This window comes from Protopterus annectens, chromosome 6.part1 (assembly GCF_019279795.1).
Source record: "Protopterus annectens isolate FY-2018-M chromosome 6.part1, PAN1.0, whole genome shotgun sequence".
NCBI classification, from domain to species: domain Eukaryota; kingdom Metazoa; phylum Chordata; order Ceratodontiformes; family Protopteridae; genus Protopterus; species Protopterus annectens.
In genome coordinates this window covers 222,410,729-222,435,660 of record NC_056738.1, presented here as the reverse complement: position 1 = coordinate 222,435,660, position 24,932 = coordinate 222,410,729, and positions in this window count along the sequence as shown.

Sequence of the window (24,932 nt, the reverse complement as noted above, 5' to 3'; positions counted from 1 at the left end):
GCACCACTGGGAACCCCTTTCTTCTGCAGTACAACTGTAGGACCATTAATTCCAGTGTAACAACTGCAGGATGTCTACACTCTGACAATCGGACGAGTACTGTTGGGGCCAAGTGATATCACCATGTCTCCTATTCACCTTACATTTTTTACTTCTTCTCTGTTCAGTATATATTTTCAAGAAATTGCCTACTTTTAGATATTACTAAGCTTTGTGGGATTTTTTGGATGGGAACAAGGATAAGAATGTGTGAAATATGAATTGTACTGCTTACTCCTTTCACTTTCCATCCACTATCAACAATATCCTCCATAAACTGTCCCTCACTGATTGTAATCTTACTTTTCTGCCTTTTTCTAGTGTAATTCCTGTTTAATGTTAGGTGTTTAGATATCCTCACTAAATATTCTATACTTTTATAAGGCCTGTTCTCCAACAGTCACCATCTTGACTGATTTTTTTTTAACTCTGTATACTGTATGGTAAACCTGTATACGGTTTCCTGCACATATCCTGCATGTAATGCCTACTATAACTCTATAGTCTCAGTGTTCTACTGCTTCTAACTTACAAATACTAATCTTTTTTTTTTTTTAATGTAAATTTGTGGAAGTTAAAAAAATGGAACTTACAAATGGTAATGTTTTGATTTCTGTGTAAATTTGTGGAGCATTTCTCCCCGGGTCTCCGCTGAAAAAGGCCTATCAGTTCAGATGGACTAACACGGTCAAATGTAAAATATAGATTATGTTAAGCTAAGCTTTGAGTGCACTCCACAAAATGTATATGTGACCCATATTGGCAGTGTGCCTGCCATGAAGGTCAGAACCATGGGTTCAAATAGCTATTGGCCAGCTGTCATCCAGTTGTCCACTGTTAGTTACCTTGGCTAGCTCTGTGGAGTGAAAGCTGGACATAAATGAACCTGCCAAACATGAACTGAGAATTGCCACACAATGCTGGTTCACTTGCAGGATGCAGCTTGGAAGTGGATGGCATGCAAGAGCAGTTAGCTTAGTACTCAACTATGATGGTAAGGAGGAGGCTGGACATCCAATCTATTCAGAAGACAAGATGGAAGTGCAGTCCAGCCAAGCTACTTTCCTTAGGAAACATAGTCTAGTACTCAGAAGGAGGTTAGGACAGAAATGGTGTTGAAATTTTGGTGAGAGAAAGTCATCCTAAGCCAGTGGGCGACATCAGCAGAATTAGTGACAGACTCGTGGCAATCAGTCTGTAATGACAGGCCAGTATTCATGACCTCAGCCTATGACCCACAGCAAGGTTGTGATACTGATGAAAGGAGTTCATTCAGACAGCAGTTGCAAAACCTACTATAGACAGCTGGACCACATGAATTGGTGTTGATAATGGCTGACTTGAATGCACATATTGGGATAGATAAAACAGGAGAAGAGGACTGCCTGGCTCCACATGGGTGAGCCAGCAGGATTAAGGAAGATGCCATTCGAAAACTCTGTCTGGCAAATGGCATTACAGTAGTCAACACGTTTCAGAAAGAGATACCATAACAAGTTCACATCCAATAGTGGCCAATATCTAACTCACCAAGAAACACCACAAAAGGATAAAATGATGCTAAAATAAACTTATAACCAGGTAGAAAGCACCACAGTCGAGCTGGATATAGGCAACAGTTTATTCAGTTTCAAACACCGAACACAAAGTTAAAAGACCCACACTTAATGCTGTAAAAGTACAAGTAACGTTTTCGTCATCAACTTCATCAGATAAATTTCACAATCCCATAATTCCCTTTATATAGACACACTCATTACAATTAAACCAAATAAATCAATTAATCAATTAATGTAAACAACAGGATGTCATTAAAAACTGTCCTTATATGGTCATGTCAGTGTTATTTTAAAATCCATTTTACTTTAAGTTGATAAAAATCACTTTCATATATTAAAAAACACATCATATTCTTAAAATTGATTTTAAAAACATTTTTTTAAATTGTCATAAATAACTTACATTTAAATAAAATTTATTTAAACTATAAAATTCATTTAAAAATACAAAAGGTATATACAGAATAAATTTATGTTGTTGTCTTTGGCTCCCTCATGTGGGATAAATCACACATAACATCACAAGTCAAATAAAACTTTTTATAATTTATGTTCTTAATGATAGCAGTTTTTTCTATAAATTTAAAGCTTGGCTGATCTCAGTTTTAAAACTGGAGCTAAAGATATCATGTCATTAAGACCCGGAGGTCTATTGGCTTCTAGTGATAGCTGCCAGTATAGTTCCCTATATTCTACTAGTGTCTCCCACATACCTCCCATGGGATCCACATGAACTACTTCCAACACAAAAAAATTAAATACTGATGTTTTACATACCATGCTATGTTTGTAAAGTGCATTATTTTCACATTTATTTCTGATATCATACATATGTTCATATATTCTTTGTTTTAATTTTCTTTCACTTTTACCGACATAGTACGAATCGCATTCTTTACACATAGCTAGGCATATTATGCCTTTTGTATTACAGTTAACATAAATATCCAAACTTAATTTCCTTTTCTTTGCTTGTAAAAAAATGGAATCTCCAGTTTTTAAATATGAACAATAGTTACAACAACCACATTTATATAGACCTTTTCTAGTTCTTGTTGTTTTGTCATAGTTAATATTATGGGTGCCTTTGTCCAGCATGTTCTTAATAGTGTTCCTTCTACGATATGTGGACGTTAATGGTTTTTCAAAAATATGTTTTAAATCTGATATCTTAGAAAAATTATTCCATTCTCTATCCATAACCTTTCTTACTACACTTGACTGTCCATCATAATTCATAACAAATCCCATATTATAATCATTATTAGAATGATCTACTGGAGTGTCACCTGTTTCTATAAAAGGAGATGTTTTTCCTATAATAGGAGCAAATCTGCCCTTTCTTTCACTCAGTACTTCATTCAATAATGCATCAAATAAATTACTAGGATATCCCCTGTTCATGAATAACTCCTTAAATTTAATACATTCATTTGTAAAAATTTCATCTACTGAAGTCATTCTACTCATCCGAACCAACTGGCCTTTCAACACTCCCTTCTTCTGATACAAAGGATGTGAACTAGTGAAGTGTAGATAAGAATTAGAGAATGTTTCTTTTCTGTGTATTTTAGATACAAAATTTCCATTATCTTTCTTGATATTGACATCTAAATATATTAGTTCCTGTGTGTCATATTTGTGGGTGAAATCCAAAAAATTAGTTGTTCCATTCAAATATTTAACAAATTTCATAAAATTGTCTAGCTTTCCTGTCCACAAAAAACATAAATCGTCAAGAAACCTTCCGTACAAGGTCCAATACTCACTAAAAGGAGAAGTCAGGAGAAAATTGTTCTCCCAATAGGCCATAATGATGTTAGCATAAGTGGGGGCACTCCTTTCTCTTGCTTGAAGTACTCTCCTTGAAAGAAAATAAAATTATTTTTCAACACTATTTCCATCAGGGTCAATATTGTTCTGAACTCACTTGAGGTAATCTCTTTAAAACCAATTAACATCTCCTCAAACCATTCCATACCAACGTCATGTGGTATGCTAGTGAATAGGTCCACTACATCTAAAGTGCCAAAGGCCAACTTTTCACTGTATAAAGAGGGATTTAGTCTCCTAAGGAAATCCCATGAATCTTGTAATATGTTAGGTTGTTCAACACCAACCCCTTCACCTTAGTATCTATATACTTAGCTAAAGGTGCAGTCACTGAACCATTAGCTGAAACAATGGCTCTAAGTGGTGGATCATTACTATTTTTATGCACCTTAGGAATTCCAAATATAGAAGGGACTTTTGTTTTTTCAACAAGCAAATATTTATATGTTTGCATATCTATAGATCCTTCAATTAATAAGTCATATAATACTAACTGTATTTTCCTATATGCAATGTTAATTTCATTAATTGATGTTCTAGAATATTTTTCAGTGTCATTCAAAATCTCCATCATTTTACCTTCATATTGAATACAATCCATAAATACTACACCCCCACCCTTGTCCGGTTTCATCACCCTTAAATTTTTGTTGTTTATTAAAACATTTAAAACTTCCTGTTCAGAAGATGTTAAGTTAGGGTGTACAAATTGTTTTTTTCAAACCAGTCCTTAATTCATTTTCAAGTTTTAGTTCAAAATTCCTCAATTGGGGGTGCAGTGGTGGATTGAATGTACTACTACGTACCAAGCTATTTTCTTTGGATTTAGTTACCTTTCCATTGAATAAAAGATCTAAATTTTTTTTCTTAAGAATAATTTCACATCAATTAACAGTTTAAAAATATTAGTTCTTTGCCTAGGTATAAAACCAAATCCTTTTGATAACAATTCAAACAAAGTTTTGTTAACAGCAACATTACTATAATTATATATACTAAAATCCTGACATGTCCATCTATTACCATCCTGTGTAATATAATTTACTAATTCCATCTTGTTTCGTTCCTCCCCTGGGGTCTCCAACCCCTCCCCCTGTAGTTTTTTGTATTATATACTACCGGTTCTTTGTCCATAAGTCTTTCTGACCTCCTGAGCAGAGGAAAATCAGAAAAACTACAATCATTTTCTATGGGGTACACATCCATATGTGTTGCTCCTTCCTGAAATTCATTTTCACTATAACCATTCCATCTCCTAGTCCAAGATTTTGGCTTGGGGTAGTGGGTTTTGTTCTTATATTCTTTAGTGTCTCTCTGAATCTTTCCTAATTTCCTTTTCTGTACCTCCACACATTTTGATTCCAAATTTTTAATCAATTTGTTATACTTTGCCCTCTCTTCCTCTACCTTAAACAATAAATCATTTGTAACACCATGATTTATTTTATCAATTTTATCATATAATTTCTCCATTTCACGTGTGTTATTTTTAATTATAGCTCATTATTTCAAAACCACACTGATCAAATGCATTCAGTAAATCCTCACAAAATTCAGTCCCTTCAATCACATTGTTCGGGTATTTACAAACCCTTAAGCCTTTTGGTACAATTGATTTATTTGGTTTAATTGTAATTAGTGTGTCTATATAAAGGGAATTATGAGATTGTGAAATTTATCTGATGAAGTTGATGACGAAACGTTACTTGTACTTTTACAGCGTTAAGTGTGGGTCTTTTCACTTTGTGTTCGGTGTTTGGAACTGAATAAACTGTTGCCTATATCCAGCTCGACTATGGTGCTTTCTACTTCAATATCTAACTCTGGTAGACATCCCCTAGTAAGGAAAGCGTACAAGGGTATAAGCAATGATTTCAAAGCCATCCCCACCGAAACAGTCAGCCCACAGCATAAACCCCAGGTTGCCACACTAAGATGCAGGCAATTGTGACAGAGGGCTCTAAGGTCAACAGAGACTAGTTGGTAGACTTGGAACTTGACTATAGAGAAGTTACAACAGTTAAAGGACATACTCAGGGCTCCACCAATTACAGGAGGAAATAGGTGTAGTTGAAAAAGAATGGCAGCACCTGAAACCAGCATGTGTGAGGAGTCATGAACTGATATGTGGCCAAACCAGTTATGTTAATAAGCTACTTAAGGAGATTGGGCAGTGGAATGCATCAGTTCAAGAAGTCTGCAAAACAAAGACGGAAAAAGTGGTAGATAGAAAACACCATTGGATTACTGCTTGCCAAAAAAAGAAGCTAAGAAAGGAGTTGCAGTATCTAAGAAAAGGGCATTGGAGGCACTGTAACACCTTCTGGAAAGGAACTTTTCAGGTGGTTAAAGAAACTACATCAGGTTGGAAGGCAAACACAGACATAAAGATAAAGGCAGTCACATACCCTTTATAAAGCAAAGCCAGCATCAGGCTGCTCATTACTCCACAGGACATCAAAGTCAGATGGAAAGAGTATTTCCAACAGCTTCTGCAAGAAGTAAACTGCAGAGAAAAATTACTGCCCCAGAAACAGCCTATAATGAGAGAAGAAAAGTAGCCCACCATAAAAGAGCACTAAGGAAAATGAAGCCATGGAAAGCAGCAGGTTCAGATAAGGTCACACCAGATCAGTGGATATAAAAAGTGTACACAACCCTGTTAAAATGCCAGTTTTTTGTGATATGAAAAATGAGACCACAATAAATAATTTCAAAACTTTTCCCACTTTTAATGTGACCTATAACCTGTACAATTCAATTGAAAAAGAAACAAGTATGTTAGGGGAAAAATAAAAAATGTACAATAAGCTGGTTGCATAAGTGTGCACACCCTTAAACTAATACTTTGTTGAACCACCTTTGGATTTAATTACATCATTCAGTCTTCTCGGGTAGGAGTCTATCAGCAAGGCACATCTTGACTTGGCAATATTTGCCCACTCTTGCTTGCAAAAGCACTCCAAATCTGTCAGATTTCAAGGGCATCTATTGTGCACAGCACTCTACTTCAGGTCACCCCACAGTTTTTCTATTGGATTTAGGTCTCCTCTTCATCCTCAGCTTTCTGGCAGACACCTGAAGGTTTTGGGCCAAAAGTGACTGCTATTTGGAACTGTTCATAATTCGCTCCACCTTCACTAACGCTCCAGTGCCAGCTGAAGAAAAGCAACCCCAAAGCATAATACTGCCACTACCATGCTTCACCATGGGGAAGTTGTTCTTTTGGTGATGCAAAGTGTTGCTTTTGAGCCAAATGTACCTTTTGGAATTGTGGGCAAAATGTTCAACATTGATCTCATCAGACCATAACACATTTTCCCACTTGCTTTTAGGAGACTTGATGTATTGTTTTGCAAATGTTAGCTGGGCCTGGATGTTTTTCTGTGAAAGAAAAGGCTTCCATCTTGCAACCCTACTCCATAGCCCAGACATATGGAGAATGCGGGAGATTGTTGTCACATGTAGTACACAACCAGTACTTGCCAGAAATTCCTGCAGCTCCTTCAGTGTTGCTGTAGGTCTTTTGGCAGCCTCTCTGACCAATTTTCATCTCATCTCATCTTTTCCTCAATTTTGAAGGGACATCCAGTTCTTTGCAATGTCACTGTTGTCTCATATTTTCTCCACTTTTTGAGGACTGTTTTCACTGTGTTCTATGGTATATCCAATGCTGTGGAAATTTTTTTGTACCCTTCTCCTGACTGATACCCTTCAACAATGAGATCTCTTTGATGCTTTGTAAGCTTTCTGTGAACCATGGCTTTTGCGGTAGCAGGTAACTGAGTAAATGTCAGGAACATCCTACTAGGACAGCTGAACTTTATTTGGGGTTAATAAAAGTCTTTAATTGATGACAGGTGTGTAGCCAAGAAGACTGAATGTTGTAATTAAATCAAAAGGTGCTTCAACAGAGTATTAGTTTAAGGGTGTGCACACTTTAGCAACCAGCTTATTGTACGTTTTTTACTTTTTATATTTTTCCCCTAACATATTTGTTTGTTTTTCAGTTAAATTGTACAGGTTACAGGTCACATTAAAGGAAACGTTTTGAAATGATTTATTGTGGTCTCATTTTTCTATATCACAAAAACCTGGCATTTTAACAGGGATGTGTACACTTTTTATAACCACTGCATGATAAAAACGTTGGGTGAGACAGGGTGGAAATGACTTCTGAGGGTACTCAGTGTGGAGAGAAAGGCGTATCCCGGATGACTGTAGAATAACCATAATTGTGCCGGTGTACAATAAATGGGTCATCCACTACTGAGAGCAGCACAGAGGCACTGATCTGTTGTCACAGTACATATAAGTTATTGAGTGGCTCACTGAAAAATGTGTGCATATGCATGTGTGTATAGATATGTGTGTGTGTATATGTGTATTATATATATATATATATATATATATATATATATATATATATATATATATATTTTTTTTTTTTTTTATTTAACATTTGTTAACCAGGTGTGTGTGTATATATTACATATGCACATACACAAACACATATATGTATGCATAAACATATATAGATATAGATATATGGACAGATCTGTGCTTTATGTATATCTATATCAAGAACATTTTGCACAGAAACATCACACTTACTAGGATTACACCCAAACATCAACTGATATGTACCACAGGGAAGGGCCCTGGCTTAATCAAAGGAAAAGGGTACAAAATGCAAAGTTTTGGAGTTGGACGACTGAGTTGTAGTTTCCAAGTACAGTCAAGCCAGCAAATATACTAAGTGTCCTTGGCAACAACACTACATAAAGACAGAACATCGTAAGACATTGTCTTACATTACAGACAGATAAGTTATGCAGATAAGGCACCTTTCATGTGTCTTAGCATCTACAAGTGAATAACCTTTGAAGACAGATGAATGACAAAGACTCTGACTATCAGAAGAGGAAGGGGTAAGCTGAGCTAACAGGTATCATGCTGAGGAGATGAATTCACTATGCAGACATCACAACTCCTCAGTCAAAATTCAATTGACTATTCAGCCACAAAACATGAAGGAGGTGTTATGCATATTCATGGCAACTCTAAGTCAGACAACAGCTTAGCATATTCACAGGAATCCAAACAATAGCATCAGAAGAGGCATGAGAAGTATCACAGAGGAAACCAGTTTGTAAACTAAAGATACACATCAATATTCAAATCAGGCTTGGTTCACAATACATATACATCTGAACATGGACTGGGCTCTAGAGAGTAGCTCCAAGCAAATGTACATCCCTATTTGTCCAGTCTCTTTTCCACAGGCCTGGATAACAGCCATGATTTCCACATGGACACGTGAGTCCATGTCAACATCTTGTTAGATGAGGACATTTTACACCTTAACATAATGGAATTAATAGACATCACAGATGAGATCAGTACCATCTTGTGCCATCAGACTGTCATTTGCTGTTTTCTAAAAATGTGTACCATACCAACAAACTCAAATGGGGAAGAAGGGGTAAGAGATTTTATTATGAGAGGCTCTTTAACTGTGTCAGTTGGTTGAAGACAAAAGATCCAAAACTAATTTCCAGGCAGTTTGCCTTTTTTGGCTTCAGAAACATTCTGGAGTTAAAACCTCTTCCCCACTGGGTGAAACGAACTGCTGATATAACCCCCTCCCAATGAAGCTTGTGTTTCAGGTCAGGAGGGAAAATAGGGGTTAAGTCTCTGGATGTGGATTAAAGTTCTGTACAAGACTGATCTCTTTCCATTGAGTCAGTCTCAGAACCAATTTGTGTTACACAACCTGTTCCCAAAGAAACAGAACCGGAGAATCTGACTTTAAGTACAAGAGAATGCCAGGCAGGGAACTGGCAGAATGCCCTTTACATACTCATTCTGATGTTGTTGCCTCTCCTTTGTTCATCATGGGTTCCTGCATTCATTTCTAAAACCTCTCCACCATTCTTTTTTTTAATTTCATTTTTATTAGCATATTGCTGAGACGGTCTTTTCAAATTGTTTTCTGAATCCAGTTGGACAAAGGAGCAAAATAACCTTTTCAAAATTTGGACAGAGAGGGTTAAACAAATCAGAGAGCTTCCCTGTCCATCAACTTAACTGTTTCATTGGGAACAAAATTCCGTTTCCAAAGGTGATTTTAAAATGTAATTTTTACATCCTCTATAAGGGTCTGAAAATGAAAACAGGTAAACCTTCTAAACACAGTCTAACCTCGGGCAAGCACACTGCACCGAGTCCAGGTGTTCTCCTAAGCGGTTTCTGTCAGCCCTTCCAGGCTCTATCACTCTGTCACACCACCCATGTTAAACTCACACCAAAAATGTAACAGTGAACCATGTGACATTGTCCACCTCTCCACAAAAAAATGCTGCAACAGATGTGAGTTGCCTAAGCCATTGCTGATGTTGGTTCCAGGTGCCTAAGAGTGGTTGTGGCAAGCCCACTACACTGACACCAGAACAGGGTGAACATGCTATTAAAAATGAATAGCTTGAAATTTTTCATGACACTAATGTTTCAATGCAATATTGCTGTATCTCGAAACAGTTTTGATGTAGTATTCCATGTCATGGCAGAAAAGTGCACCAGCAATTGCGTGCTAATCATTAGTTCTGTAAAGTCAAAGCAACAGCTGCTATTGACCACAGCATGACTGACTAAAACAGATGAGGAAATTCTGTTAAGTTGGAGGCATTAGAAACATACAATGCTGGATGTCATCACAATTATTTACAGACTCATGGCAATCAGAGCCCAGTGTAAGGATGTGGCAGAAATCATGACCTGAGCCTATGCCCCCACATGAGGGTTGTGTTGAAACAGGCAGAAAACTGGAGTGTGTCAAAACAGGGGACCGGAATGCACATACTGTGACAGACTGACCACGATATATGGACTGTCTCAGTTCACATGGGTGGGGTGCCATCAATAAAGAAGGTAATGCCAGTTCTAAGCATCTCTGATAAATGTATTGATGTTGGACAACACACTGCTTGTCCAAAGATACAGAAACAGAACCACATACAGGACATACCAACTAGCAACTTTGATTTCTCCCTAGTCAGAAACCAGCGGTAGATTACATGAGTGATTGCAAAGTCATTCCCAGTGAAACAGTCCAGCCCCCCATTACCAATAGATGCCACAAGCAACTTCAAGTAATGTTCAAAGAAGCCTTTAAGGGTAACAGGGTGAAGACCCAGGCAGGTGACCAGTGAGGAAACACCAGAGGTTGTGGAAATACTCAGTGCTCTAACATCACATGGACAAAAAAATATATAAGTGGAATACAAAATGAAACAGTATGTTATGCAGGCCATAGAATAGATATGAGTCTGATACTGGTAGGAAATAAAGTACATACGGAAAGCTGGTGGTGAAATGTCAGAGCACAGAAAGGTATCAGGACTACAGGAATGCATGGAAGAAGAATGTGATATCATGGATAGATTCAAGGCACATTAGAAAGACTGGCTGGCTAACCGGGGAGCTATAAATGCAGTTGTGAAATGCAGGAATTGAAAGTATTAGCTGGCACATCAGTTATTGCAAAGTACTCAGAAATTTTATTACAGCCAGTGCAAAACAATCACATAATAATCACTACATTCTGCAAACTTCTTTTCAGTTGAGAGGTACACTTGGAAGTAATGTATATCAATTCTATAACACCACCCATTCTATAGCTATGTCAAGAATCTCAATGGCAACACTCAGATCTGCTCTGAGTTACAGCACAATGGCACTAAGTAATCAGAACCAACTGATATTGCCAACATCCTGGCAGATAGGTTCAATGCTAACTTTACCCCCCTCTCACCCCCTAGAGGGCCCATCTCTATACCGGAAGAATGCAAAGTTCCTGTAATCATGGCTGCACAGGTAAAAAACACACTCTCCAAAGCCAAGAACACAGCATCCATGGGATCTGACAGTATCCCAGGCTGTGTTCTATATGAACTACAGAATGAACTGGCACCCTACCTATGTACCATGTTCAGTCATAGCTTCACCTCAGGCTTTGTACCCACTGAATGGCGCACCGCGATGGTTATCCCACTCTACAAAGGGGGAGCCACAATGGACCCCGGGAACTACCGCCCCATTAGCCTGACGAGCCTGGTCTGCAAGGCCATGGAACGTATCATCATGGAACAACATAAACAAAGTCATTGGTAATCTCCAAACTCTGGACCCTACCCAGTTCGGGTTTGTAAAAGACAGATCATGTCTCCTAAACCTGACTGACTTCTTTGAAGCAGTCAACAAAGTCACAGATGAGGGTAAGGTAGTTCACACAGCTTATCTAGATCTCGCCAAGGCTTCCAACACCGTCCCCCACTCTGGAATTATAGATAAGCTCACTAAACTCGGTATAAATCCCTATGTCACAAGATGGGTTGCCAACTGGCTCATGGACAGAACCCACACTGTGAAAGTAGCAGATTCCAAATCCGACTTCAGACCAGTGGCAAGTGGAGTACCACAGGATTCAGTCATGGGTCCTCTGCTGTTTGGTATCTACTTCTCTGAAGTATAGGCTAACACAGATGGTCTTTGGCTAACAAAGTTTGCAGATGACTGCAAACTAGGAGCCATAATTGAAACTCCTAATGATGTGGACATAGTACAAAAGGGCCTCACTGAGACAGATGCCTGGTGTCAAAGCCATGGCCTGAAGCTCAATGCAAAAAGTGTATTATCATTCCCTTTGGTAAAAACTCTGTACCCATGAACTACCACATAAGTGGTAGTCTACTTAATTCCAAAAGTGTGATAAGAGACCTGGTGCACAGTAGTCTCTCCTTTGATAATCACATTGTCACAGTGGTCAGGAAATACTTCTACATGGCTCACCTCATCACAAACGTTTTCTCATCCAGAAAAAAAAGAGGTCATTGTTCCCCTCTACTCATCACTCATTAGACCCATTATAGAGTACAATGCCCCTTTTGGTATGTACCTCACAAGACATCTAAAATAACTGGAAAGGCCACAGAAATACCTCACAAAGAGGATTACTGGCCTCAAATAGATGCCGTATGCAGACCAACTCACAAAACTCCAGCGTTACTCCATCGCATATCGCCTACTCCAAGACGATCTTTGCCTAACATACAAAGCTATGTCAAACCCAGAGCTGTTGGACATGCTCCACTAAAAGCAATCCCAATCTCTCTGAGCTACATGCTCTAGGGACCTAAACCTTGTCACCACAATAAACAGAACATGCTGAAGGGATAGATTCCTATCCCAGAGACTTCCTATATTCTGGAACAGGCTACCTATCTATGTCAAACAGAGCTTCTATTAGCACTCTTCAAGAAAAATCTTGATGATTGGATGGGAAATAGAAAATTCACCCCATGGATCATTTCTGTGACTCTGCTTGACAGTGGCACAGGAAAATAATTTTCTTGGGTGGCGAAAGCCAAGGTACCTTTTTGGCTAGGCTTATATAGGCCCTAGGGCTAATAGCCTAGTACCTACCTATGAGTCATATATGACATTCCACCACACCCCTACCATAAATTAACAGCAGTCAGATATGGATAAAGCATTGTGTACTGTACACTCAATCCAGGTTCGGTTAGTGGCATGAGTGTTGCAGACATGATGTTGATGGAAGATAAGTGATGCCATAGATGCTTGCCTCACTCTGGTGAAGCAGCAATAATTCTCATAGATCTACTAATGCAGTCAAGTCTGACCATGCAATAATGAGCAACACAGTATGCGACCAAATTTTGCACAGTAATACAGCAGCACGCTACTCAATTCTCCAACAATGTAGATATTTACTACAGCCAGCAGTCCCCACCATAACTATTAGATAAAATTCACAATCTAGCGCAATGTACATGAAATACCATTTCAAAATAGAAAAAATGGAAATAATTCATGCCAGTGGATATCCAAACCTCTGCTAACAATTATAAATGACTTATAGACCAATGTAAGAGATCATAACCTTTTTATTTGACGTCCAAAGCCATATATTTGTAAATCTCTTTATTTAGCTTTGTTGGACACTGAAAAAAACAGACTCAGCACAGGCTGGAACTTCTTAAAAGTGCCATTACTCATACCCTTGTGAATACTATCAAATGTTTAGTAAAAGTGTTAACCAATGTTTTGTAAGCACACTCCAGAAACTGTTTATGACTGGTTGAGTACCTGATTTGGTCTCTGAAGAGTGCTAGACAAGGCTGGTGATGCCCTTCCACATGGGCAGACTCCACAAACACACTGCAATACAGAATTATCAGCCTTAGTAGCTCAGAAGCATACTATTACTATGACCATAAGCTTTGATAACAAGAATAAACATAGACTTCATTGCTAACCCTTTTGGTTTGTGAAAGGTAAACTGTGTGTTTTAACACTGAAAAATTCTCTAAAAGGGGTTTGGAAGGCTGACTGTGTCACAACCTCACGAGTGTGGTCAGATCACAGAACTGTTGCATTTGAAATCCACTCAAATTACAAAATATAAAAGGACCAATAAAAGGATAATTCAGAATCGGAATCACATTTATTGGCCAAGAATGCATGCATACAAGGAATTTTACTGGTTTCAGTGACTCTCCAAGTATGAATTACATAAACGACATACATACAGCTATTAAGAACAAGGCAAATGACATACATGCAACTATTAAGAATAAGACAAAAAAGTAAATATACATATACATACAAGGTGCAAAGTGCAACTCAGTGCAAGAAATACAGAAGCTCTGTAAGAAAAAAGTATTAATATGTAAACAATACTGCAGAATCATAGGCAGCTTGGAAGAAAGAATATCTGACCTAATAAGCTGAGTTTAACTGTTTATGAACTAGATGGCCTCCAGGAAAAACTGTTCTTATATCTGCTTGTTTTGCTGCATATTAATCTATAATGTCTGGCTGATGGTAATAGTTCAATATTCAAAGGGAAACTATATTTAATTGCCACTTTAGCCAAATGCAAGGGTTTAGCCAAAGCTCGAGACCACCACTACGTCTGCTAATTTATTCTCAAAGAACCCATACAGATCTGTGAATGGCTGCATAGAGGCTGTCATACTATTAAGAAACAAATCCCATGCAGTGAAAACTGAATGCACTGTTGGAATCCTCACTAAACATGGTATATAATACAATAAGAAATTTCATGTCCAAAGTCAAGATTAACTCTGCCGAAGAAAGGTTTTCTGTTATACAACTAAAAAGTAACTAAGCAGTTTAAGTCATTCCAGTCAAACTGTTCATTCAGGAAAGACATGCAGGCTAAGGAGGATGAAACATTATTCATCAGCTATGTCCATGAACTGTCTGGTAACATACAGCAGGATGGTGACAAGGTGCCGAATGACACCACCGTCTCCATTTTCTGGGTTGTTAAATTTGATTTCTGCATTAGTAGCTGTATTTAGAGCACAACCAAAAGTTGTTTACTGAATTTTCTGTTTGCACTTAATTTTAAATCGTTTTTTTCTCAAAACTTGCATATTTCCTGTCCTTGACCTAGCACTCTTGTGTGGGGCCATTTACTGCACTGTTATAACTTGATATTACCTGTGAACCTCTGCTATCTCTGAAAAAAACAAAAAAAAAAATCTTGCTTTTTTCCCACTTTTCTGAGATTTAAAAAAGTTCAGTTACAGGCTTGCTGTTTCCTGAACTGTTTGTAAGTTTCTGTGAGGCCATTTTTGCTTGGGCTAAAGGAAAGTCTCTTTGTTGATCAGTGGCAGTGAATAACATTGAGCAGCTTCCCTGCCCCCGTAGGAGTGGTTACTGACTTGAAACTGTAGTTTTATTGGCCAACAGGGGTCATTTCCAAAACTCCTTCATCTTCCTCTCTTAAAACCTAGTTGCCTCGTGGTTTTGGCATCTTTTCAGGCTTGTTGGCTGTTGGTGAAGCACCCACCAAGAGGAGAAAATGCTGAGAGAAGAAGGGAGCCACTTTTGAGATTTTAAGTATTTTTCTCTGTTTATTTGCTAAGTTTTTCTGCATAGCTGCCTAGTTTGAGCATTTTCTGGCTTGTTAAACTTGATTTCTGCATTAGTAGCTGTATTTAGAGCACAACCAAAAGTTGTTTACTGAATTTCCTGTTTGCACTTAATTTTAAATCGTTTTTTCTCAAAACTTGCATATTTTCTGTCCTTGACCTAGCACTCTTGTGTGGGGTCATTTACTGCACTGTTATAACTTGATATTACCTGTGAACCTCTGCTATCTCTGAAAAAACAAACAAAAAAAAAATCTTGCGTTTTTCCACTTTTCTGAGATTTAAAAAAGTTCAGTTACAGGCTTGCTGTTTCCTGAACTGTTTGTAAGTTTCTGTGAGGCCATTTTTGCTTGGGCTAAAGGAAAGTCTCTCTGTTGATCAGTGGCAGTGAATAACATTGAGCAGCTTCCCTGCCCCCGTAGGAGTGGTTACTGACTTGAAACTGTAGTTTTATTGGCCAACAGGGGTCATTTCCAAAACTCCTTCATCTTCCTCTCTTAAAACCTAGTTGCCTCATGGTTTTGGCATCTTTTCAGGCTTGTTGGCTGTTGGTGAAGCACCCACCAAGAGGAGAAAACGCTGAGAGAAGAAGGGAGCCACTTTTGAGATTTAAGGATTTTTTCTCTGTTTATTTGCTAAGTTTTTCTGCATAGCTGCCTAGTTTGAGCATTTTCTGGCTTGTTAAACTTGATTTCTACATTAGTAGCTGTATTTAAAGCACAACCAAAAGTTGTTTACTGAATTTCCTGTTTGCACTTAATTTTAAATCATTTTTTTCTCAAAACTTGCATATTTTCTGTCCTTGACCTAGCACACTTGTGTGGGGTCATTTACTGCACTGTTATAACTTGATATTACCTGTGAACCTCTGCTATCTCTGAAAAAAACAAAAAAATCTTGCTTTTTCCCACTTTTCTGAGATTTAAAAGTTCAGTTACAGGCTTGCTGTTTCCTGAACTGTTTGTAAGTTTCTGTGAGGCCATTCTTGCTTGGGCTAAAGGAAAGTCTCTCTGTTGATCAGTGGCAGTGAATAACATTGAGCAGCTTCCCTGCCCCGTAGGAGTGGTTACTTACTTGAAACTGTAGTTTTATTGTCTGTTTTGGGTCTATTCCTGCTTCTTTCCAGCCCCTGCTATCAAGCACGCCTTAACGTGCTGTAGCGCTATTTAGCGTAGTTGCCGCTAGAGCAGCATCGGGCAGCACCGGTTTAACAAGGTTAAACTTTTTCTGGCTCCATAAAGTCTGTTCTTCAATTTTTCCCTTAGAACTTCTCTGTTAGGAACCTAAACAGTTTACACCTTCACTAAAAAGCACAGCACTTGTTCCTAATTGCTTTTTCTTCCCAAAAAGCTCAGCACTTGTCTTAAAAGCATATCCCTTGTCTTATAAGCATTTTCTTTGCAGGTCAAGCACTCCTATATTATACAAATCGCTCACTTGCAAAACCCCCCAGGAGTGCCCACTTCCCTGTTAAGCTGTCTACTTTTCTGTCTCATACCAACTCATAATTCTTTTTAGCATGTCGAAGGGTCAGATGCTGGCGTCCTCTCCTGCCCAGTTGGTGAATCTGGGAATTCTGAGGCAATGTTACAATTGCCTCATGTACACGGACAACCCTCTCATCCTCCCACATAACACTAACACTTGTGAGAGATGCAGCTATTTAGCCAAACTGGAGGTTGAGCTCTTTCAACTCAGGACTGGCAAGACCAGGCAGGAGGAGAAGGCAACTACACACACCACAATACAAGTCTCACATAACTCAACCACACCACTGAATCAAACACATAAACACACTAAGACATACTCGGAGGCTCTGAGTAAAAATTTACCTAAACAGCAAAGGCCTCCAAAGCAGACACCCAAGAAACTGCAAACTCAAGACACCACACAAACAACACATAAAAAACAAAATCAGTGTGCAAAGCAGTCACTGCCCTTAAGGCCAAATACAACACCAAACATACTTGTCATAGGTAACTCCATAGTCAGACACACTGACGTCCCACTCACCAGGCTGAACAAGGAGAAGGTCATGGTAAGCTGCCTGTCGAGCTAGAATCTGCCACATAACACAAGCACTCAGGTCACTCCACGGCAAGTACAAGTATGACACAGTCATTGTCCATGCTGGTGTGAACGACCTGAGACGTACCTCCCTGGACTACATGAAAAGAGACATAGAGGAGCTCTCTGATTATGTAGCCCAGGCATGTATGACCCTGACCCTGAGCAGTATCCTTCCTTCACCATGAATGATGCCACAATATAGTGACAAGATGATCAGCTTTAACAATTGGCTTAATTTCTGGTGTCATTCAAAGGGGATCCAGTGTCTGTCTGCTTGGGATGACATGCTTGACAAGCCAAGCTGCTCCGCAAGGGACAGCTTGCACCTGTCACCCCTGGGATTCCAGATATTGGCTAAGGCTCTTGCCACCCCCATAGTGCCTTTTTTAGGCAAGGCTCAAATTCTAAACCTACCACCCTAGAAAACAAAAATGGGAAGAAACTAAGGGTAATGCTGCTCAATTGAAGAAAATAAATGCCAGGAACCAAAATGCAAAGAACAAGGCAGGAAACCACTGGATAAACACTTTATATAAGTAAAGCTTTCGGATACAATCCTTTCTCAATACAAAACAATGCATAGAACCAGCTCTTTATATATAGGTCCAAATATATCACATGACATGCAGCCAAAATCACATGATATGTCATCCAAATCACAAAAACATTTTAAAAAAAGCTTTTTTTAAAAAACTTAATACAAAAACTTGGAATACTTTAATAAAACTTTAAAAAATATATATATTTAGATAAAACTTCAGGCTAAGAGAGATTAGCTCTACTTAATTTAACTAAAATAGGTTTGAGACTGACTTGGCTATTCAAGCCTGGTTTTGAATCACTCATAAGTCTCAAGATCCAGTCATATTCTTTAATTTCTAAGTGATTATTTAGGTCCCCTCCCCTAGGTGTAGGTGTAACGTGGTCAATAATTCTAAACCTAAAAGAATGCTGCTGACTAAATTCCTCTATATGTTTGAATAGTGCATTCCTGTCATAGCATCTCCTAATTTCTGACTTATGTTCAGTCATCCTGTCCTTAAGCCTGCAGGTAGTTTTGCCTACATAGAAAGCATTACATGCTTGGCAGGTAGCCAAGTAAACCACATGGGTAGTAATACATGTACCTGCTACTCTAAAACTAAATGTCCTACCATTGATAGGATGCACAAACGTATCATTTTCTGTACTACAAATGTCATCACAACAAGAACAGTTGTGACATTTGTGAGTACCATATTTCACTATAGTAGATACAGGTGTAGTCCTCTCAAAGTCCTTGTAGCATAGTGAACTCTTAAGGGTCCTCATATTCTTATAAGAGAAATTGGGTTTAGGTCCCAATAAACTTCTTAGTTCATCTGATGCCATCAAGACGACCCAATTATCAGATATAATTTTTCTAACAGCGGGTGTCCTTAAATTATATGTAGTTACATATCTAATAGGTGCTACAGATGTTTGTTTGCACCTAGAGTCAATACTAACAACATCCTCATACAAAACTGGTTTAAATAAAGTCCGCCTATCTTCCTAATCTTAATGACCTGTTCATAAGTAGAGATCTATCATACCCACTAAGCAAAAATCATTAACCATCTCATTTAATTGTACTTCAAAGCAGTCATCATCGGTATTAAGCCTACTGAGTCTGCAGAATTGAGATTAACAGTACTTCTAAATGTGAGGTGCATGTATGTAGGCATAAGTGTATCTACCTGAACAAACTTCTTTCCTAAAGATACTAGTTTGTAGTGTATCTCCAGCAAGATCTAACTTCAAATCCAAAATGTAATAGAAGTTTCAGATACTGTCATCTTAAACTTTAGAAAAGTAGATGCAGAGTTTAGATATTCCAGAAATATTTCAAGATCCTCATGGCTGCCTTTCCAAAGTAGGAGGCAGTCATCTACAAAGCGTTGAAAAAATGTGATATTACTTTAAATGGGTTCCCATCACCAAACAAATGCATTCTTTCCCACTGATACAGTATCAGGTTGGCATAAGTATTGGCTACAGAGGTACCCATAGCCACCCCTGTAAGTTGTAAATATGTGGAGCCATTAAAAAGGAAGATGTTGTTTTCAATGTACCATCCATAAGGCTGCAGATAATTTCAACTTTGTTGGGATTATCACATGTTCACAACAATTCTCTTAAAGCTCCAGGCCTATATCATTAGGAATGGCGGTGAAGAGTGATACAATGTCAAAGAAACTAAAAGATACTTATTGTTGACTAAAGAAGCTTTTTCTTTATCCATCCATCCCCTTAATTTCTGTAATAAATCAAAGCTATCTTTAATGATAGAATCACATTTAGCCAGGTATGGAAGCAGTTGCCCATGTAGATAAATCGAGATGGGTTCTGTAACCCAACCCGCACCAGAGACAATAGGTCTCATAGGTGGATCTAGCTTAGATTTATGAATTTTGGGGCGACCATAGAGATGTGGTATAACTGGACAAGTAACAGTGAGATAATTAAATAACTCAAGATCTATATCACCACTCAATTGCAAATCATACACAACCATGTTTACATATGCAACACTTCTTTTCACATCCAAACTGGTAATGCATTTAAAAGCTTTAGTGTCTTGTAGTAACTTAGCCTGAAGTTTTATCTAAATATATATATTTTTTAAAGTTTTATTAAAGTATTCCAAGTTTTTGTATTAAGTTTTTTAAAAAAAGTTTTTTTTTTTTTAATGTTTTTGTGATTTGGATGACATATCATGTGATTTTGGCTGCATGTCATGTGATATATTTGGACCTATATATAAAGAGCTGGTTCTATGCATTGTTTTGTATTGAGAAAGGATTGTATCCGAAAGCTTTACTTATATAAAGTGTTTATCCAGTGGTTTCCTGCCTTGTTCTTTGCATAATGCTGCTCAATGCCAGAAGTCTAAATCTCAAAATGCACGCACTTGAGGCCCTTCTCAGTATGGAGAACATCGATGTCTGTGTTGTGACTGAAACCTGGTTCAAGGCTCCTGAGAGCACCCCGACAGTATCAGGTTTTACCTCATATCATGCGTTCCAGCCCCAAAACCCGGACCATACCACAAAAGGAGGGGGTGTATCCATATTCATCAAGGATACCCACACCTCCAGGTTGGTGGCTACGCACGAAGCATCAGAAACCATCCAGGTGCAATTAACCATAGGCAAAACTGCTCTACAATTTGTAGCATGCTACAGGCCACCCTCTCAAACTCAGGAAACCCACACAGCCTTCCTGAAGACACTGGAGGGTATAAATGTATCACCAAATACCATCATATTGGGTGACTTCAACTACCCAAATATAGACTGGGAACATTACTCAAGTCCCAACTTTCTAGCCCAAAGGTTCCTGGAGTTCATAAATTCAAATGCCATGGAACAACTAGTCACCGTCCCCACAAGAGGAGAACATATACTAGATCTCATCATCACAAACATGGGGACAAAATGCTCCACACCGGAAGTATATCCCTCTTTGGTGAGATCAGATCATAAACTAATCTCACTAGAAATCCACATCCCGCCCCACCCCAAACAAAAAGACCACAGTGAAGAACTTCTAAAGCAAACTTCACACTACTCAAGACAGGTGTGGTATCCTTCAAGGCCCCCGAGCCAATGGAAACCACAACCCAAGCTGCGGAAGCCCTTAAAAATGCCTTCTATGAACACCTTCAGGACTGCATGGATCAGGCAATCCCAAATAAAACCAAGACTCTTTCCACCAAGGGCAAACATCCAGTCTGATGGACCCCAGCCATAAACAAACTTTACAATAAGAGGAGAAAGCTATTACATGATAGAGCAAAATCCCAAAAAGGGAAGGCATCTTTGATCAGTACTAGCAAGAAACTACGATCCCTCATAAAATCATCCAAGGCCAACTTTGAGAAAAAAAGTGCCATAGATTCAAAAGACAATCATAAGGCCTTCTTCAGCTATGTCAGAAACCTGGGTGGAAACTCCCAGATATGCTCAGAATTAGTCCAAAATGATACAAAAATCACTGAACCCACAGACATTGCCAACATACTGGCAGACAGGTTCAGCGCAAACTTCACCCTCTCCCCAAAAAGGAGAGAGATAACTATCCCAACAGAGTGTAGCCTCCCAGACATCTCAAATGCGCAGGTGAAAGCTGCTCTCTCTAAAGCTAAAAACACAGCATCAATGGGACCGGATGGTGTCCCGCTGTGTGCTACATGAACTCAATGAAGAACTAAACCGCTACATAAGGCAGCTGTTTAATCTTAGCCTTACCACAGGCTATGTGCCCAAGGAGTGGCGTACCGCAACTGTGGTCCCACTCCACAAAGGCGCTGCCTCTACAGGACCCTGGTAATTACCATAAGCTTAACAAGCCTGGTCTGCAAAGCTATGGAAGGATCATAATGGAGCTCATAAACAAGGACATAGGGGACTTGCAGACCTTGGACCCAACCCAGTTTGGCTTTGACAAGGGCAGATCTTGGGTTTTGAACTTGGTCGACTTCTTCGAAACAGTTACCAAGGCCATTGATGAGGGAAAGGCAGTCCATACAGCCTACCTTGACCTTGCAAAAGCTTGCGACACAACACCCCACTCAGGTATCATAGAGAAACTACCAGCTTAAATGTAAACTCATATGTCACAAGATGGGTTGCAAATTGGCTAGCTGGGACAGAACCCACAGGGTTAGAGTTGCTGGAGCCATGTCAGACTCCAAGCCGGTTACAAGTGGTGTCCCACAGGGCTCAGTCCTTGGCCCCTATTGTTCGGCATCTACTTCTCAGAAGTACAGGCAAACATAGGAGGACTATGGCTGACAAAGTTTATGGATGACTGCAAACTGGGTGCCATAGTGGATAGTACATCGGACACAGACATCCTTCAGAGGGGTCTCAAGAGCTGATAGCTGGTGCCAGAGCCATGGCCTGAAGTTAAATGCAAAAAAGTGTATAGTCATACCCTTCGGGAAAAACAAGGTAACCCCAAGCTTCCATATAGGTGGCAACCCACTAAGCACAGAAGAGGTTATCAGGGACCTGGGTACCCAGGTTGACAGTGGCCTCTCGTTTGACATTCACGTTGCTAAAGTAGTTCGAAAGACCTTCTACATTGCCCATCTGATCATGAAGGGATTCACATCCAGATCAAGTGAGGTCATTGTTCCTCTGTACTCTTCACTTATCAGACCAATGATCGAGTACAATGCCCCATTCAGGATGTATCTCACCCGACACCTTCAGCAATTGGAGAGACCCCAAAAGTTCCTCACCAAAAGGATAAAGGGACTCCAAAACCTGTCATATACTGCCAGACTGAAGAAACTCCAACTCTATTCAGTTGCATACCGTCTGCTCAGAGGTGACCTGTGCCTGACATACAAGGCCATGACCAACCTGGAATTAATGGACATGCTCCACCTCAAAAAATCCAAATCCACCAGAACCACTAGAGCAAGTGACTTAAACCTTAGCACGGATATAAATAGGACATGCTGGAGGGATAGATTTATCACCCAGAGACTCACCATGCTGTGGAATAAAATCCTGGTCCATGTGAGGCAGAGCACCTCGCTCACTCTGTTCAAGAGAAATCTTGACCGGTGGATGGGAGATCATAGGTTTACCCTGGGAATCATCTCTGTGTCTCTGCTGGACAGAGGCACAACAAACTAATGGGCACATTATTTCTAACATAAGGGGTGGCGTAAGCCACATAACTTTAAATAGGCTTATAAATGCCTTAGGGCAGATAGCCTAGTATAAACCTATGAACCTATGAACCTAAGAGAGGATATAGCAAATGTTCAGGATAAAAAATAAGTGGTATCCTCAACATGGCATGGGTCTGTTGTGTAAGATCCCTTCTAAGCACTGCTGCACACACAAAAAGGTCAAGTTTCCAGGGATCTCTGGCTAGACTGATCAATTTCTTAGAAGGCAAACATTTTTGCCTGATATAGGTAAAACAATACAACACAACAGCAATAAATCTGGATAAACTAAAGGTAGTCAAACTGATGATAAAACAAAATGATTTATAACCACAACCAAACAGTATAACTTAAAAAGTATTACTTAAAAGTCAAAATTTAATTAGAATTTTAAAAGAAAATTACTACATTTTGACTTTTTAGTTACACTGTTTGGCTGTGGGTCCAGATAATTTTGTTTTGTTTGTTATTATTTTGTCTGATATAATAGGGACTAGGGCTGCTGTGTTTGCATTGTCTCAAGCCACCTTCCTCTGTCCTTTGGGACATCCTTTCCTTGGACTGAGAAGTTGCATCTGTGGGCTTCCTTTTTATTGCATTAACTGCAACAGGGCCGGCCATAGCTGAAATGGTGCCCTAGGCAAAGTAGTGTTCTGGCACCCCTAAAGCCACACCCACACCACACTCATGAAACACCCCTGTTTGAGCCACACCCACAGAGTTATTCCCCAAGAAAGCCACCCCAGTCAATTCCTTAAATTATTTAAATGCATAGGGAAAAAAGATACCTTGTAATGTAGTTAAACTGCAACTACCTTTGCATACGTATTTTCTACTTTAAATTCCAGAGCCAGATCATTGTCAAATAGGGCCCTAGCAGGGTAACAGACTACCCCCCCAGACCAGCCACTCCAGCAGCAACCCTCCCGCCAGTGAAGCCAGCCCCTCCTCAGCCACTCCAATGTTCCATTATTTGGTTATTTCTCACCAGTTACCATGCATACTGTTCTCTTATTTGCTTCTACAGTGATTACAGATATTGAAATAAAATAGCACAAACACAGACAGCCATTTGCTAAATAAACAATACAGTCTCACAATGAAAAGAGACTTAGCATGAGCAGTAAACTTCTCTGCCCTTGAAACTCACATTCATTGAAATGGCAAAACTCCCATTAATTGAAACGGCATGAAAATCCTCATTCATAGATACGCATCTGGCTAGTGGAGAACTGAGTTTACCTTTGGGCTGTTTTCAAAACAGACTCCTTGCACACATTTTTAGGGCCATGCATACACGTACTTATTCTTGGATTCACTTTCTTGATTGTACTGAATTATATTCCTTGCATAATACAGTACCGCTTTTTAGAGTATGTTTTAAATTTGTAGTTTTAAACATTCATTTAATAAGCAATGAAACAAAATGTACGAACCAATAACTACCCATTTCAAAAAATGTCAAAAATAAAAGGCCACTCAAGACTTCTGTCATTACAGTCCACCAGTATTACTGTCCACACACACACCCACACCTACACACCCACCCAACCCGCCCTTAGATAAAGCTGACAACAGTCCAAAATTCTTCTCTATCTACATGGAAATCTGCACAGATAAGGGAATAGAGATCAGAAATTAACCACAGACCTTGGAGATGTGTAGCAGAAACCTTAACAGCCATACCATGATGTTATGTTACTACAGTGAGAACCAAAGTCTAATCTACAATAA